The following is a 5,370-nucleotide window of genomic DNA, read 5'->3' as shown; positions in this document are numbered from 1 at the left end:
GACCCCGCCGCGCCGCCGTAGCGCTCCTCCCCTCCGGCCGAGGCTGCGGCCGACATCTTGCCTCCGGGCACCGATTCCTTCTTTGGCCCTCTTCCCCCACCGCCATGACTTCAGCGCCGCTTTCCACCGTTAGCGGAGACTCGTCCCTTCCTCCATCCCCGCCTGTATCCCCCGTCTCCTCCCGGGGAGCAGCAGCCCACCGGGGAAGGCCGCGGGGCTTGCCCGCTTCCAAGATGGCGGCCAACTGCCCGCCCTCCCCCCGCAGGGAGGCGGCGGGACGGGTAAAGGGCGGTTCAGGCCGGCGCCAGGGCGCGACGTACGGAGCCCGCGAAGGGACAAAACGCCCTCGTCCCGCCATAAGCGGTGTAACCATTAACACTGGCAATTTTAATTGTACAAAAGCAAGGCCCAGGCATAACATTTAATGCCATCCGACAACGAGAGGTGGTCCCACAGCTCCCTTTCTGCCCTGGCCCCACACGGAATGCCACTGTCCTGGGGTATGGTGGCCTGTGCAGCAGCATGGTGCCCAGCCCAGGCCCCCCTGTGAGGGGCTGGGGCAGGGGACAGGAGGGGACACAGGGGGACACACAGCCACTGAGGGGCTCTGAGGGCCGGGGGACACTGAGCCGCCATCCTCGGCAGTGAGCCCCAGCTGAGGGTGGCATGAAGGGCACACGTCCCACCTCTGGGGATCTCAAAAAGGTCCACAGAATCACAGAGTGGTCTGGGTGGGAAAGGACCTTAAAGATCATCCAATTCCATCCAGGGACACCTCCCACCACACCAGGTTGCTCCAAGCCCCCTCCAACCTGGCCTTGAACCCCTCCAGGGATGGGGCAGCCACAGCTTCTCGGGGCAACCTGGGCCAGGCTCTCACCACCCTCATAATGAGAAATTCCTTCCCCACATCTCATCTCCATCTCCCCTCTTTCAGTGTCAAACCCTTCCCCCTCCTCCTAGGGCTCCCCTCCCTCATCAAGAGTCCCTCCCCAGCTTTCCTGGAGCCCTATGAGGGACTGGAAGGGGCTCCAAGGTCTCCCCGGAGCCTTCTCTTCTCCGGGCTGAACCCCCCCAACTCTCTCAGCCTGTCCTCACAGCAGAGGGGCTCCAGCCCCCCCAGCATCTCCGTGGCCTCCTCTGGCCCCGCTCCAACAGCTCCGTGTCCTTCTGATGTTAGGACCTGTGGAGCTGGAGGCAGGACTCCAGGTGGGAGTCTCATGACCACCCTTACAACATCAGGACTGACAATGTCAATGAGGGGGCACCCTCTCTCTGTAAGGGGGGAGCCCCCTTCCTGCCCTTGTGGGCAACCACCACCTCCTCCTGCAGCCCTTGCTCCTCACAGGAACAGGGGAAAAGTCTAGGAGCCCAGGCTGGGCTCATGGGCTCTGGTATCCAAAGCTCCGCTGAGGTTCATCTGCACAACGCAACCCGAAACACCAGCAGTTCCTCTGCAAACCTGCTCCGAATGTCTTGGAAACCAGCAGCCGACCAGCAGCTTGTGACTCTGACACGGCCTGATAATATCTGGCCTTTATCCTTTACAGCAACCTTCCCTTTCTGCAGAGGGCCTGTGAAGGGCCTCTTTCCCCCCACCACCACCCCGAGAAGCCCACCTGCCCACAGGGGAGGACGCTGAGAAGATTAGCCCCACGCTGCTACCCCAACACCGATGGGAAACAGGAAACTGAGGCGAATACAGCACCACAACGGAAACGTCAGGTTTTTGCACCCTGAGAGTGTAATCATCCAGCCTGCGAGTTACCCTTTGGCTGAGGCTAGTCCTCGTGAGCCTCAGAAAGAGATCCCAGGAGCCTGGGTGGCATGAAGTGGCTGGAGGTTCAGTTATTTATTTCGTCTGGACCACTGTGTCACCTCCCCCATGAGGGTGTTGGCTCATAGAGTCATAGAATCGTTGGAATTGATGTTGGAAGGGACCTTTCAGATCATCAAGTCCAACCATCACCCCAACACTGACAAACTGACCCATGTCCCTCAGCACCACGTCTGCCCGGCTTTGAAATCCCTCCAGGGATGGTGACTCCACCACTGCCCTGGGCAGCCTCTGCCAAGGCTTCACAACCCTTTCCAGAAAGAAATTGTTCCCAATCTCCATCCTAAACCTTCCCTGGTGCAACTTGAGGCCATTTCCTCTTGTTCCATGGCCTGTTCCTTGGGAGAAGAGACCGACACACCCCCCCCCCCGACTACACCCTCCTTTCAGGGAGTTGGAGAAAGCGAGAAGGTCTCCCCTCAGCCTCCTTTTCTCCAGGCTGGAGCAGTAGCGCTGCACAGAGGCTGGCCGCCCAAAGAGCTCCCATCTCAAAGATGTGACACAGGGAATTTTTTTGGAACTGACTGGAAAAAGAGAATAAATTTGGGGTTGTTCCTCTTATTTTATTGGGAAAAGGCCTACAGAAGGAAAAGGCATGGCATTTTGATCTGTTTGAAGCCTGCGCTGTGCTCACAGATCTCTGCCCTCCAATTCTTCTACTTTCTGTTTTATTCACTCTTTTTTGAAAAAAAAAAGAACAGTTGTAGGTGGAGCAGTTGTTTCATTTTATGAGGATGTGACTGCGTGTCGTGGGTTGAACTGCTGCAGAGGAAAACCAGCCTCGTCCCCTCCAGCATGGCTGTGGCAAGATCAGGATGACCAAGATAAACCCAACTCTTTTAGAGAGGTGAGTTTTGGAAGGAAACGCAGCAACGAAAAACAGACTTCCTGCAGCTGCGCCACGCTTTGCCTCCACCCAGCCCTGAGTGGAGCGGGGCGCCTGTGCTCACAGGTTCCTGCTGTCCCTCTGCTGATTTCCAACATGACAGTTCCTCTGTCTGAAGAGGCTGCTTCATTCAGACTGTCAGAGCCACGGGCAAGCGGGGGACGGCACCTCAAAAGGGCATTTTGAGCTTTTCCCAGCCAGGAACGAGGCGCTGAGCTGGGACAGAACTCGAAACCCAACCCAGGTTGCTTCAGTACCTTATATTCAGGCAGTATGAAACCACAAAACAGAATCACAGAATGATCTGGGGTTGGAAGGGACCTCTGGTGACCACCGAGTCCAACCCCCTGCCAGAGCAGGGTGACCCAGAGCAGGTTGCACAGGAACGTGTCCAGGTGGGGCTTGGATATCTCCAGAGAAGGAGCCTCCACCACCTGCCTGGGCAGCCTCTTCCAGGGCTCTGCCACAATCAAAGTGAAGAAGTTCCTCCTCATGTTGAGATGGAACTTTCTATGTTCAAGTTTGTGCCCGATACCTCTTGTCCTGCTGATCCTGCCATGGATCCAGGGGACAGACATACCAAAGAAAGTGTGGCTCCCACCTCTTGCCCACGGGCTCCTGTCTTACCTAGTGTGAAGGGAGCTGGGAGCCTGCTGGTGTGAGTCCACCATCCTGGCTTGCTCTGCAGGGAACCCAGGACGCTGGACCAGCAGAGGTTTGCATCTTCTCTCACTCCAGTGCTCACACGCTATGTGATGTCCTGATGCCAACCCCTCTTCTGGTCCAAGGGAGGTCCAACCTCATGTTCAGCAGGGAACAGAGTTCAGGCCTCTCTCCCAAAGCAGCCATTGATGATACCAATGATTATGTATCTGATGATGTAGCTGCTAAAACTGGGCAAGTCTTGAGTTTTCGTCTTCCCTTTGGAGAAGGGGAGTCACACTTGTGCTCCCCATCACCCAAGAAGCACTGTCCCTGGAAAGAGAGACAGAGGCTCTCTCCGATTCTCCAGATGAAGGTCTCCTGGTTTTCCCGGTCCTGGTGGCTTCTGCTGCGTGCTTGTAGGTCACCTACTGGCCGGGGCTCTGAAAAGACTCATCCTGAAGATCTTGACAGTGGTGCCATCCCAGGCTGCCCAGCTGGCAGCACTCCTGGTGCAAGCAGAGAGCTGTCGGGCTTGAGGAACATTTCTGGCTGGAGCAGGGGAAACCATGAGAGTGAGGAGAAGGCCTTGAGTCATGGACTGAGGTATCTGAATCCTGCCAGGGACAGAGACCTGGGCTGCTTGGTGACTCTGGCTCTGAGGGCCCCTTAGGCTACAGCTGAAGTTGTGGGTTATCTTAGGTATCTTGGGGGTTTCTTACAGGATCCGGTCCGTGAGGAGAAAATATGGATGGAAGAGTCTAATTCTCCACCTCCTGGTTTGTTTCGTGCATCACAACATGCTGTGCTAACTCCCCAGCTCTGACTGCTGGTCGCTCAGTTGCCCTGGGGCAACCATTTGCAAAGCTGTAGCAAAACAAGGCCACCAAAATTATCCAAGTTACAAATACCTCTTCCATTTCCTTCTTTTGGATGGAATTACAGTTAATTCCCTGACCCAGAAACACCAGTAGAAAGGCCAGTTTGAAGAGACTGCTTTATTCTGATTGTCCCTCTTGTAAGCTCTAGGACTTTGCACGGCCCTGGGAGCACAGCAGCCCTCTGTCAGATGGCGTGAGACGAAGGTGACCACAGTCACCAAGCAGAATGACTCTCTCTTCCTTTGGTTTCCTCCCGTGATGAGCTTCCTTTTTGCTCCTGACTAAGACTCAATTGCAGTCTCCCCACAGTCTTTCAGAGGGGGTCACCAGCTTGGTGGATCACTGGACAATTCACGACCCGTTCCCATCCTGCAAAAGTGTTCTCGGTTGAAAAGAGTTGATTCTGCTGGATCTGTATTTGAAACCTATCCCTTTCTCTACTGTCCCTGCTGTGATGGTGAGGGATTGTTCTGGTTCAAGGGCTATTTCCTTCTTCTGAGGAACCTCCTCCGTTCAGAGGTTAGAAGCAGTTGGCTCCAGGTGTGATGGCAATGGCCAAAGAAAGGCAGGGCCAGTGCATCAGCCATGAGAAAAATACACTTAATCATAGAATCACAGACTGGTTTGGGTGGGAACAGACCTTAAAGCCCCCCCCAGTGCCACCCCCTGCCCTGGGCAGAGACACCTCCCACCAGAGCAGGTTCCTCCAAGCCCCCTCCAACCTGGCCTTGAACCCCTCCAGGGATGGGGCAGCCACAGCTTCAAGGGGCAACCTGGGCCAGGGTCTCCTCCTCACAGCAAAAAATTTCTTCCCCACATCTTATCTCAATCTCCCCTCTTTCAGGGTCAAACCCTTCCCCCTCCTTGTCCTATGGCTCCCCTTCCTCATCAAGAGTCCCTCCCCAGCTTTCCTGGAGCCCCTTCCTTGAGGGACTGGAAGGGGCTCCAAGGTCTCCCCGGAGCCTTCTCTTCTCCAGACTGAACCCCCCCCAACTCTCTCAGAGAAGGGCTCCAGCGCTCGCAGCATCTCCGTGGCCTCCTCTGGCCCCGCTCCAACAGCTCCATGTCCTTCTGATGTTGGTGGCCCCAGAGCTGGAGGCAGCACTGGGGGGGTGTCTCCCCAG

The sequence above is a fragment of the Numenius arquata genome, chromosome 1, assembly GCF_964106895.1.
Source record: "Numenius arquata chromosome 1, bNumArq3.hap1.1, whole genome shotgun sequence".
NCBI classification, from domain to species: domain Eukaryota; kingdom Metazoa; phylum Chordata; class Aves; order Charadriiformes; family Scolopacidae; genus Numenius; species Numenius arquata.
This window is presented reverse-complemented; position numbering follows the sequence as displayed.